This window comes from Schistocerca cancellata, chromosome 12 (genome assembly GCF_023864275.1).
Source record: "Schistocerca cancellata isolate TAMUIC-IGC-003103 chromosome 12, iqSchCanc2.1, whole genome shotgun sequence".
In the NCBI taxonomy this organism is placed as follows: domain Eukaryota; kingdom Metazoa; phylum Arthropoda; class Insecta; order Orthoptera; family Acrididae; genus Schistocerca; species Schistocerca cancellata.
In genome coordinates, this window is record NC_064637.1 from 99,956,285 (window position 1) to 99,970,118 (window position 13,834).

The following is a 13,834-nucleotide window of genomic DNA, read 5'->3' on the forward strand; positions in this document are numbered from 1 at the left end:
CTTTCGTTACCTCAGTCTGTAGGGATAATAACAGAGGAACGACGTGTCGTTTAACTGTGAAAGACAAGAAAATACTGTGTCGTTGTTTGGAATCTGAGGGAGAACTGCGGAAGATGTTGGGGTTGTGAACTCGCGGAGGGGCGAGCGCCTCTACTACCACATTCGCCCCCCCTCTCTCCCCCCCACCTTACCACCCCCTTAGCAACCTTCCCGTCCGGAGCGTCCCTTTATGTCGGCAAGATACACAAATACTAAGCACCACAAAAGAAGCATCTTTTCTTCCGGGAGGCCCAATGGGGTAAGAAAAAGGTAGTCAAAACGCGCTGAGTGATGAATGGCCACGGCGAAGGAAGGGCGCGCGATAAATCATGGTGCAGAAGTGCCACGGGGGATGGGACGGGACGGGAGCTGCCGGCCCGCCGTGTCTGTAGCAACAGAAAAGAGGGGGAGGGGAGGGGGGGAGGAGGCACAGAGCAACATGCCCCCACCTCTGCCCTCACGGTGCGCTCGCATCCGCCCAGGAACGGTCCGGTGTACTGTTTGTTCCTGCTGGGAAATACAGGAGGTTAGCCACCCGAGTAACGGAAGCCGTCTGAACTCTCTTGTTAGCCACTGTTAGCGAAATGCAGAGCCGGTATACAGCCTATAGCAAAATATACACTCCGAAGCCTCGCGTACAATGGATGACTGTAGGTGCTTCGTATTTCTGTAATGCAGGTGATTCTGCCGAACATATTTTGTGCAGATGACGCCCCACAGCTCGCAAATATTTAAAGGAAATCACTGGATATCAGGTCCACATTTTTTTTCACCCTGATGAAAAAATACGCAGCTCCAAAAAAAAGTACACTACTGGCCATTAAAATTGCTACACCACGTAGATGACGTGCTACAGACTCGAAATTTAACCGACAGGAAGAAGATGTTGTGATATGCAAATGATTAGCTTTTCAGAGCATTCACACAAGGTTGGCGCCGGTGGCGACACCTACAACGTGCTGACATGAGGAAAGTTTCCGACCGATTTCTCATACACAAACAGCACTTGACCGGCGTTGCCTGGTGAAACGTTGTTGTGATGCCTCGTGTAAGGAGGTAAAATGCGTACCATCAAGTTTCCGACTTTAATAAAGGTCGGATTGTAGCCTATCGCGATTGCGGTTTATCATATCGCGATATACCAGCTCGCAATGCTGCCAGCCGTCCTGGATCCCAACGGCCTCGTGTCACTAGCAGTCGAGATGACAGGCATCTTATCTACGTGGCTGTAACGCATCGTGCAGCCACGTCTCGATCCCTGAGTCAACAGATGGGGACGTTTGCAAGACAACAACCATCTGCACGAACAGTTCGACGACGTTTGCAGCAACATGGACTATCAGCTCGAAGACCATGGCTGCATGATGGCTGCATCACAGACAGTAGCGTCTGCGATGGTGTACTCAACGACGAACGTGGGTGCACGAATGGTAAAACGTCATTTTTTCGGATGAATCGAGGTTCTGTGTACAGCATCATGATGGTCGCATCCGTGTTTGGCGACATAGCGGTGAACGCACATTGGAAGCGTCTATTCGTCATTGCCATACTGGCGTATGAGCCAGCGTGATGGTATGGGGTGCCATCGGTTACACGTCTCGGTCACCTCTTGTTCGCATTGACGGCACTTTGAACAGTGGACATTACATTTCAGGTGTGTTACGACCCGTGACTCTACCCTTCATTCGACCCCTGCGAAACCCTACATTTCAGTAGGATAATGCACGACCGCATGCTGCAGGTCCTGTACGGGCCTTTGTGGACACAGAAAATGTTCGACTGCTGCCCTGGCCAGCACATTCTCCAGATCTCTCACTAATTGGTCAGTGGTGGCCGAGCAATTGGCTCGTCACAATACGCCGGTCATTACTCTTGATGAACTGTGGTATCGTGTTGAAGCTGCATGGGCAGCTGTACCTGTACACGCCATCCAAGCTCTGTTTCACTCAATGCCCAGGCGTATCGAGGCCGTTATTACGGCCAGAGGTGGTTGTTGTGGGTACTGATTTCTCAGGATCTATGCACCCAAATTGCGTGAAAATGTAATCACATGTCAGTTCTAGTATAATATATTTGTCCAATGAATACCCGTGTATCATCTGCATTTCTTCTTGGTGTAGCAATTTTAATGGCCGGCAGGGTAATTAATGTTGAGTAAACGTGAAATCCTGGTACATTAATAATCGGTGTAACTGCCAGAATGTTAAATGCGTGCATGCAGACGTGTTCGCTTTATGCTGTACAAGTGCCGGACGTCAGTTTGTGGGATGGAGTTCCACACCTGTTGCACTTGGTCGGTCAATACAGGGACGGTCAATGCTGGTTCTGGATAACGCTGGAGTTGACGTTCGATGATGTCCCCCATATGTGCTCGATTTGGAAACCAATCTGGTAATCGAGCAGGCCACGGCAACATGTCGACGTTCTGTAAAGCACATATAGCGATATGTGGGTGAGTGTTATCGATATGGAAAGCACCCCCTTAAATGCCGTTCATGAATCGCAGCACAACAGGTCAAATCACCAAACTGACATAGAAATTTGCAGTCAGTGTGCGTGGGATAACCACGGGAGTGCTCCTGCTACACACGAAATCGCATCCCACCCCATAACTCCAGGAGAGTGTTGAAATCTGGTTTCGCAGGACAGAGTGGATCAGGTTGTGGAAAGCGGCCAAGGTCAGTTACTGTTACTTATACAAGAACACACACAACTTTATTGCTCTAACCAATGCACAGTTTTCTCTTTAAAATAACAAAGATCGATTGACGGCTGAGGGCCCAAGTAACTTCTCCAGAATAAGTTTAATTGACTCCTTTTAAAACACCAGGATTTAGAGTAACGGCTGAAGGCCTTACTTAAGTAAAATTACAATATCTTCTCGGCTAAAGGCCGAAATAATATTTCAGATCAGCTAAGGAAATTCTTTAAAGCCAAGCATTTACAAATTCCGGCTAAAGGCCATATTAAGGTAAAATCAAGTTAATTCTTCTGCTGAAAGCCCAATTAAAAAAAATTTCTTTACGTAATAAACGACAGACTTTAAAGATAAGTATTTAACGCAATAGAACGAAAAAAAAACTTAAGATAACTTGATGTATCTTGTCGGCTGAAGCCCTAAAAAATTACTCAAGAATAATTAAAGACAACCTTAAGATAAACTGTCACAGAACACGGCTGAAGGCCGTTTCAAGAATTCAAGATAATTAAAGAGAAACTCACAGACAAGGATTTACATAGTAAAGCCACAGATTCAGAAACAAACATGGCTGAAGGCCTAAATGCAGAGCAACAATAATTTTAAACGAAACACGGCTGAAGGCCTAATCTTAAGTTGTTATGAAGTTCGGCTGAAGGCCATATACAAAACATGAGCCGGCCGGGGTCACCGAGCGGTTCTACGTGCTACAGTCTCGAACCACATGACCGTTACGGTCGCAGGTACGAATCCTGCCTCGGGCATGGATTTGTGTGATATCCCTAGGTTAGTTAGGTTTAAGTAGTTTCAAGCTCTAGGGGACTGATGACCTCAGAGGTTAAGTCCCATAGTGCTCAGAGCCATTTGAACCAAACATGAAATGGACAATATTAAGGCCTGGCACAGTACCTTCATTGCTTACATATTCCGCCCACACAATCATATTCCGCACATCAAGACGCTTCATTCGAACCCAAACTCGATAAGATAAAGTCAATGTTGTATGAATTCGTGTAAAAGATATGCAAATAACGAATAAATCGCAAATTCGCACCGAGATTGAAATACCTGAGGCTGGCGTACACACACACATTCAAGACACGACGGTAGCAGGGGCTTTTAGTTCAGGAGACGCAAATCGGACGCTGGGGGGGCCGGTCCCTTCAGAGGACGACTCAACCTATCTATGTTGGCCAGTGACGGCCCATAGAGCAGACAGCATTTGCCCGAGTGAAAGGGGAGAACGGCCCCGTGTTCGGCTTAAAAGCAAATTCCGCTACATTGTGTGGGAGCGCCCAGCTTACACATTCTTTACAAGTATAGCACACAGTTTCAGAGATTTTCACAGGGAGACAGCAAACGCCAGACGCCGATGCTACAGATTTCCGGATTGGTCGCCTTAAACGAAACGTTATTCTCCCATTTTAGAAGAGCACTGCTGATTAGTAGACAATATTTCTGACGCCTTGAGCTGAAGGAGTAATGGAAGAGACTGAAAGATATAGCCCTTCACGTCTGGCATGGAGAGGGGCCGTTCCATTGTCGCTCTTGGAGCGAGAACACATAACGAGAGCGTGCACGCTCGTACGTGTACTCGAAAAAGCGAGGACCAAGTCTCTCTTCAGTACTTCACTGGGAGAGCTCCTCTGTCGAGAGCGAATTGGAGTGCGACTCTATATTCATTCAGTCCTTGCGATTAAGCGTTGTTCACTGTGTTGGCCGACACTTATTGTGCGATGTGAATGGACAGAGTTATAGTTAAACGCCTGTGAGCGAATTTTTGAGTGGCATCGCGATGGACTGGTTATCTGACCAGTGTACCACGCCAATAGTTAGACTAGGGGCGAATAGGAGTCCTTGACTTCATCAAGGCATAGGGAGAGTTTGATTGGCGAAGGTCAATCCAGATTGAACGAGAGTTATCTTATTTGTGAGCAGCGAGCGGCGCAGACAGCAGCCAACACAGCTTACGGTATTGTGCACTACAGCTCTTGCGAGCCCTATATTTCCCTCCACAACAGTACACTTCACTGCATTTCACACGCGACAGCCTCGACCGTACCTAACAACATTCTAACGGATAATTATTCAAGTTGAATATGCACGGCTCTCAGCCATTCTGCCAAGTCAATAGCAATTTTAAACTTTGTATAGAAATTTCATTAGGGAATCCTATGCTTCAGAGGTAACTTCACATTCCGAAAAGAACCCGGAAATAACTTGTTCAGTTCATAACTAAAGGTGCCATTGTGATTTCTCAGAATTTTAGCAAAATAAATAATAATTTTTGTTAGTTTCATGTTTTTCTTACACTAACTAGCACTACGCCAGTACCCAAGTATCCCACTAGTTACGTAAGACATTTTGTGAATTTTTGTGTCATTTCCTTACAGAGGATGACACCAGAAGATATTTATTGCTGAAAGTTTTTCAGGCATTTCTCTTTAGAACGTGAGGAGCGTCTGTCTGACTTCTGTAGTAGTGTGGGGGTGAAAGTTGCATCTTGCAGGAGCCACAGGGTAAAGGGTACATCTCAGATTAATCTGTTGCGCAGAACGACAGAATAGCACCCACACGCTCACAAAACAACAAACAGTGGTGCTCAGAAGTGTTCCAAGGGTCGGCCTGGGGAGGAAACTCTAACCACAGTTTAGGTGAGACAGGCAGCCAAGCGTAACACTAAACAATCGGGTTGCAGCACGACCAACAGACGGCTGACGAACCAACCAACCGTCTAAACAATACCCTTCCACCCCACCAACAGCACGACAAGACAAAATACCAGCGAAGACAAGGATCGCAGCAGGATTACGTCTTAATAATTGGTGCATAAAAACAGTCAAAGCACAATAAACTCTCAAAGAGAAAAAGAACACCAAGCTGTCGAACTACACGCCGTGCCGGAAAGCATCAACATGGCGGAGACAAAACTGCCACAAAACTACACAAACAACCAGGCGAGGTAACTGGAACGTTATGGCCGCAAGGCAGAAGATACCGTTGGTGCACTTCACTAATAAATTGTAATCATTTCAAACGTTAAATACCATACAGGGAGCTGTTGTTGTTGTTGTATTCTTCAGTCCTGAGACTGGTTTGATGCAGCTCTCCATGCTACTCTATCCTGTGCAACCTTCTTCATCTCCCAGTACTTACTGCAACCTACATCCTTCTGAATCTGCTTAGAGTATTCATCTCTTGGTCTCCCTCTACGATTTTTACCCTCCACGCTGCCCTCCAATGCTAAATTGGTGATCCTTTGATGCCTCAGAACATGTCCTACCAACCGATCCCTTCTTCTAGTCAAGTTGTGCCACAAATTTCTCTTCTCCCCAATTCTATTCAACACCTCCTCATTAGTTATATGATCTACCCATCTAATCTTCAGCATTCTTCTGTAGCACCACATTTCGAAAGCTTCTATTCTCTTCTTGTCCAAACTACACTCCTGGAAATGGAAAAAAGAACACATTGACACCGGTGTGTCAGACCCACCATACTTGCTCCGGACACTGCGAGAGGGCTGTACAAGCAATGATCACACGCACGGCACAGCGGACACACCAGGAACCGCGGCGTTGGCCGTCGAATGGCGCTAGCTGCGCAGCATTTGTGCACCGCCGCCGTCAGTGTCAGCCAGTTTGCCGTGGCATACGGAGCTCCATCGCAGTCTTTAACACTGGTAGCATGCCGCGACAGCGTGGACGTGAACCGTATGTGCAGTTGACGGACTTTGAGCGAGGGCGTATAGTGGGCATGCGGGAGGCCGGGTGGACGTACCGCCGAATTGCTCAACACGTGGGGCGTGAGGTCTCCACAGTACATCGATGTTGTCGCCAGTGGTCGGCGGAAGGTGCACGTGCCCGTCGACCTGGGACCGGACCGCAGCGACGCACGGATGCACGCCAAGACCGTAGGATCCTACGCAGTGCCGTAGGGGACCGCACCGCCACTTCCCAGCAAATTAGGGACACTGTTGCTCCTGGGGTATCGGCGAGGACCATTCGCAACCGTCTCCATGAAGCTGGGCTACGGTCCCGCACACCGTTAGGCCGTCTTCCGCTCACGCCCCAACATCGTGCAGCCCGCCTCCAGTGGTGTCGCGACAGGCGTGAATGGAGGGACGAATGGAGACGTGTCGTCTTCAGCGATGAGAGTCGCTTCTGCCTTGGTGCCAATGATGGTCGTATGCGTGTTTGGCGCCGTGCAGGTGAGCGCCACAATCAGGACTGCATACGACCGAGGCACACAGGGCCAACACCCGGCATCATGGTGTGGGGAGCGATCTCCTACACTGGCCGTACACCACTGGTGATCGTTAGGGGACACTGAATAGTGCACGGTACATCCAAACCGTCATCGGACCCATCGTTCTACCATTCCTAGACCGGCAAGGGAACTTGCTGTTCCAACAGGACAATGCACGTCCGCATGTATCCCGTGCCACCCAACGTGCTCTAGAAGGTGTAAGTCAACTACCCTGGCCAGCAAGATCTCCGGATCTGTACCCCGTTGAGCATGTTTGGGACTGGATGAAGCGTCGTCTCACGCGGTCTGCACGTCCAGCACGAACGCTGGTCCAACTGAGGCGCCAGGTGGAAATGGCATGGCAAGCCGTTCCACAGGACTACATCCAGCATCTCTACGATCGTCTCCATGGGAGAATAGCAGCCTGCATTGCTGCGAAAGGTGGATATACACTGTACTAGTGCCGACATTGTGCATGCTCTGTTGCCTGTGTCTATGTGCCTGTGGTTCTGTCAGTGTGATCATGTGATGTATCTGACCCCAGGAATGTGTCAATAAAGTTTCCCCTTCCTGGGACAATGAATTCACGATGTTCTTATTTCAATTTCCAGGAGTGTATTTATCGTCCATGTTTCACTTCCATACATGGCTACACTCCATACAAATACTTTCAGAAACGACTTCCTGACACTTAAATCTATACTCGATGTTAACAAATTTCTCTTCTTCAGAAACGCTTTCCTTGCCATTGCCAGTCTACATTTTATATGCTCTCTACTTCGACCGTCATCAGTTATTTTGCTCCCCAAATAGCAAAACCCCTTTACTACTTTAAGTGTCTCATTTCCTAATCTAATTCCCTCAGCATCACCCGTTTTAATTCGACTACATTCCATTATTCTCGTTTTGCTTTTGTTGAAGTTCATTTTATATCCTCCTTTCAAGACACAGTCCATTCCATTCAACTGCTCTTCCAAGTTCTTTGCTGTGTCTGACAGAATTACAATGTCATCGGCCAACCTCTAAGTTTTTATTTCTTCTCCATTAATTTTAATTCCTACTCCGAATTTTTCTTTTGTTTCCTTTACTGCTTGCTCAATATACAGACTGAATAACATCGGGGACAGGCTGCAACCCTGTCTCACTCCCTTCCCAACCACTGCTTCCCTTTCAGGCCCCTCGACTCTTATAACTGCCATCTGGTTTCTGTACAAATTGTAAATACCCTTTCGCTCCCTGTGTTTTACCACTGCCACCTTTAGAATTTGAAAGAGAGTATTCCAGTCAACATTGTCAAAAGCTGTCTCTAAGTCTACAAATGCTAGAAACGTAGATTTGCCTTTCCTTAATCTTTCTTCTAAGATTAGTCGTAAGGTCAGTATTGCTTCACGTGTTCCAACTTTTCTACGGAATCCAAACTGATCTTCCCCGAGGTTGGCTTCTACCAATATTTTCATTCGTCTGTAAAGAATTCGCGTTAGTATTTTGCAGCTGTGACTTATTAAACTGATTGTTCGGTAATTTTCACATCTGTCAACACCTGCTTTCTTTGGGATTGGAATTATTATATTCTTCTTGAAGTCTGAGGGTATTTCGCCTGTTTCATGCATCTTGCTCACCAGGTGGTAGAGGTTTGTCAGGTCTGGCTCTCCCAAGGCCGTCAGTAGTTCTAATGGAATGTTGTCTACGTCCGGGGCCTTATTTCGACTCAGGTCTTTCAGTGCTCTGTCAAACTCTTCACGCAGTATCATATCTCCTATTTCATCTTAATCTACATGCTCTTCCATTTCCGTAATATTGTCCTCAAGAACATCGCCCGTGTATAAACCCTTCATATACTCCTTCCACCTTTCTGCTTTCCCCATTTCGCTTAGAACTGGGTTTCCATCAAAGCTCTTGATATTCATACAAGTGGCTCTCTTTTCTCGAAAGGTCTCTTTAATTTTGCTGTAGGTAGTATCTATCTTACCCTTAGTGAGACAAGCCTCTACATCCTTACATTTGTCCTCTAATGATCCCTGCTTAGCCATTTTGCACTTCCTGTCGATCTCATTTTTGAGACGTTTGTATTCCTTTTTGCCTGCTTCATTTACTGCATTTTTATGTTTTCTCCTTTTCTCCTCGTCTTTTTGCCTACCTGATCCTCTGCTGCCTTCACTACTTCATCTCTCAAAGCTATCCATTCTTCTTCTACTGCATTTCTTTGCCCCATTCCTGTCAATTGTTCCCTTATGCTCTCCATGAAACTCTGTACAACCTCTGGTTATTTCAGTCTCTCCAGGTCCCATCTCCTTAAATTCCCCCCTTCTCGCAGTTTCTTCAGTTTTAATCTGCAGTTCATAACCAATAGATTGTGGTCAGAGTCCACATCTGCCCCTGGAAATGTCTTACAATTTAAAACCTGGTTCCTAAATCTCCGTCTTACCATTATGTAATCTATCTGAAACCTGTGAGTATCTCCAGGCTTCTTCCATGTATACAACCTTCTTTTATGATTCTTGAACCAAGTGTTAGCTATGATTAAGTTATGCTCTGTGCAAAATTCTACCAGATGGTTTCCTGTTTCATTTCTTACCCCCAGTTCATATTCATCTACTGTGTTTCCTTCTGTCCCTTTTCCTACTCTCGAATTCCAGTCACCCATGACTATTAACAGGTAGGTAGCTGAAATATTTCCCCGAATCCAACGCACCGTCATGACTGTGGGGACAGCTCCAGTATGCAGGTGCGGTGGCCGGCGAACTCAGCAGTTCTCACAGCTAGTGCCACACAACTGCGGCCACACATACACGCCACCAGCAGCCCCGGCCTGATCACGCGCTGCAGAGACTTCCTCTCTGCTCTGCCGCAACCGACCAACTGCCCGCACACACCACGACACGGAAATATGACTGCCACGCCAAAGAGGTTACAGCAGTACTAGTGTCGATAATGGATGCTGCTGCCACTGACGGAGGCAAGAGAGCAACTCTTTCAGATAGTAACGGAGGGAGGAATAAGACGCCACACTCGATGGTGACAAAATGCCCAAATGGAAAAACGGCATTAACGCGAGCCGACCAGGGCTCAAGAGTCTAACATGCAGACAGGTTGGTTACAGGCCGTCAACTTTCCTACTTCTAACCAACACACGGACATCATTGGGACCGAGGCAGGACCCGCTTTCATTGTAAAACACGACTGACCTCCAACCTGCTCTCCATTGAGCTCTCCCGTGACACCACTGAAGTCACAAATAGCGGTGGTTCGGGGTCAGTGGAATGCTCGTCTGGTTCGGAGCTGTCCTCGAGGTAATCGCTTAGTAAAGTTATTTATGTCACTGTGGTGCCAACTGCTGCTCATATTGCTGCAGCATATGCAGTACGATGCGCCAAAGCCATACGCCGAACACTGCGCTCTTCCCTCTCTGCAGTGCCACATGGCCATCCGAAGCCCGGCCTTCTAGCGAGCGTACATTCCCGTGACCACCACTGCCAGCCGTCGTGTACAGTACCTACATTCCTGTACAACTCTTTCTGCTCTACCACACAAGCATCGTCCACCTTTTCGTAACCCTATTACACAACCTCGTTCAAACTGTGTGAGTTGCAGACAGTGGCGTCTTTGACACATTAAAGGAATTCTTGACTAGCATCGACTCACCACGTCCAATCTCAGGTTTAACAAACTCTCACAACCGTTGCAACGTGTATTTAAAGCAAACCTGATTCGCATCCTCTTACGGCGCTACTAGCGCAACTCTCACGCCACTGGCCAGAAATGTGAACAGACATCACCTTTGTTGTTGTTGTTGTTGTTGTGGTCTTCAGTCCTGAGACTGGTTTGATGCAGCTCTCCATGCTACTCTATCCCGTGCAAGCTTCTTCATCTCCCAGTACCTACTGCAACCTACATCCTTCTGAATCTGCTTAGTGTATTCATCTCTTGGTCTCCCCCTACGATTTTTACCCTCCACGCTGCCCTCCAATACTAAATTGGTGATCCCTTGATGCCTCAGAACATGTCCTACCAACCGATCCCTTCTTCTGGTCAAGTTGTGCCACAAACTTCTCTTCTCCCCAATCCTATTCAATACTTCCTCATTAGTTATGTGATCTACGCATCTAATCTTCAGCATTCTTCTGTAGCACCACATTTCGAAAGCTTCTATTCTCTTCTTGTCCATACTAGTTATCGTCCATGTTTCACTTCCATACATGGCTACACTCCATACAAATACTTTCAGAAACGACTTCCTGACACTCAAATCTATACTCGATGTTAACAAATTTCTCTTCTTCAGAAACGATTTCCTTGCCATTGCCAGTCTACATTTTATATCCTCTCTACTTCGACCATCATCAGTTATTTTGCTCCCCAAATAGCAAAACTCCTTTACTACTTTAAGTGTCTCATTTCCTAATCTAATACCCTCAACATCACCCGACTTAATTTGACTACATTCCATTATCCTCGTTTTGCTTTTGTTGATGTTCATCTTATATCCTCTCTTCAAGACACCATCCATTCCATTCAACTGCTCTTCCAGGTCGTTAGCTGACTCTGACAGAATTACAATGTCATCGGCGAACCTCAAAGTTTTTATTTCTTCTCCATGGATTTAAATACCTTCTCCGAATTTTTCTTTTGTTTCCTTTACTGCTTGCTCAATATACAGATTGAATAGCATCGGGGAGAGGCTACAACCCTGTCTTACTCCCTTCCCAACCACTGCTTCTCTTTCATGCCCCTCGACTCTTATAACTGCCATCTGGTTTCCATACAAATTGTAAATAGCCTTTCGCTCCCTGTATTTTACCCCTGCCACCTTTAAAATTTGAAAGAGAGTATTCCAGTCAACATTGTCAAAAGCTTTCTCTAAGTCTACAAATGCTAGGAACGTAGGTTTGCCTTTCCTTAATCTTTCTTCTAAGATAAGTCGTAAGGTCAGTATTGCCTCACGTGTTCCAGTATTTCTACGGAATCCAAACTGATCTTCCCCGAGGTCGGCTTCTACTAGTTTTTCCATTCGTCTGTAAAGAATTCGTGTTAGTATTTTGCAGCTGTGGCTTATTAAACTGATTGTTCGGTAATTTTCACATCTGTCCACACCTGCTTTCTTTGGGATTGGAATAATTATATTCTTCTTGAAGTCTGAGGGTATTTCGCCTGTTTCATACATCTTGCCGACCAGATGGTAGAGTTTTGTCAGGACTGGCTCTCCCAAGGCCGTCAGTTGTTCCAATGGAATGTTGTCTACTCCGGGGGCCTTGTTTTGACTCAGGTCTTTCAGTGCTCTGTCAAACTCTTCACGCAGTATCGTATCTCCCATTTCATCTTCATCTACATCCTCTTCCATTTCCATAATATTGTCCTCAGTGCATCGCCCTTGTATAGACCCTCTATATACTCCTTCCACCTTTCTGCTTTCCCTTCTTTGCTTAGAACTGGGTTTCCATCTGAGCTCTTGATGTTCATACAAGTGGTTCTCTTATCTCCAAAGGTCTCTTTAGTTTTCCTGTAGGCAGTATCTATCTTACCCCTAGTGAGATAAGCCTCCACATCCTTACATTTGTCCTCTAGCCATGCCTGCTTAGCCATTTTGCACTTCCTGTCGATCTCACCTTTAAGATGTAAAAACCACGCCCACCGACATTCATTTATGTCGCACAACTCCTTTTTGGTATCGCAGTCTTTTCCATCATTGTATAAACCCAAACATGATTCACTACCATTGTGTCATCATCTGTCGGTGGACTTTCTTCAGGTCTATAAAATGTACACATGTTTTAGTAATTATTATTCTAACGAAATTGGGCGAAAAAAATTTTATTTGTTTCTTGTTGTCATTACGTCAGTGTTTCTACGAATCTGACTATGTAAGCACTCCGTCTGCAGGCCAAAAGTGGCCCATCAGGTCCATCCGACCGCCGTATCATCCTTAACTGAGGATGCGGATAGGAAGAGTGTGTGGTCAGCACACCGCTCTCCCAGTCGTTATGATGGTATTCTTGACCGAAGCCGCTACTGTTCGGTTGAGGAGCTCCTCAGTTGGCATCACGAGGCTGAGTGCATCGCGAAAAATGGCAACAGCGCATGGCAGCCCGGATGGTCACCCACCCAAGTGCCGACCACGCCCGACAGCGCTTAACTTCGGTGATCTCACTGGAACCGGTGTATCCACAACGGCAAGGCCGTTGCCATTTGATTATGTAAGACCCTATGTACATTACTGGATATTGGTACAGATAGCTCGTCATCAGCAGTTAAATCGTACTACTGTGAGCTTTGTTGGGAACAAAATTTTGTTGTGAGAGAACGCTTCGCGACTATTTAATATAGAGGGTGAGTATGATATTTCGCGAACGGTTCCAAATCTCTAAACGAGATTTTACACAGTCGATAGTATGCTAAGACGCACGTATTCAGTTTGTATGGACACATCAGCCGAGATACTGAAGCATGTTAGATTCACAGCATGGTGGTAAATTACATGTGATGTAACAACGACACTCCTTCTGAAGACGACATTTTTAGAAATATCGAAACCTAGGTGAAGGGCTAAGTAAACCTTGTGTTTGCAACTGGCTGGCTACTTCTTAAATCCCTTCCCTTTTTTTACTGCTTACGTTCCAGTGTCTGTTTGTCGTCTGAGTTACCGGCTGTTCTAAGGATGAGAAGGCCTTCGACCTCGTTTTACTTTTTATGCGTCGTAGCAATATGGAAAAGAACATTTAATCTTTGGTTTAGAACATCCGTTGTTTCTACAGAATATTTTGTGGACCTTTCTCCAAGAGGGCTGTCCGCAGTATCCGAGCGGTTCTAGGTGCTTCAGCCTGGAACCGCGCGACCGCTACGATCGCAGGTTCG

The 13,834-nt window shown here is 46.3% G+C and overlaps 1 pseudogene; it reads right to left on the reverse strand.

Moving 5' to 3' along the window:
• Window positions 1-13,048: 13,048 nt before the first annotated feature.
• On the reverse strand, window positions 13,049-13,166 carry LOC126110007 (5S ribosomal RNA; annotated as a pseudogene).
• Window positions 13,167-13,834: the final 668 nt, after the last annotated feature.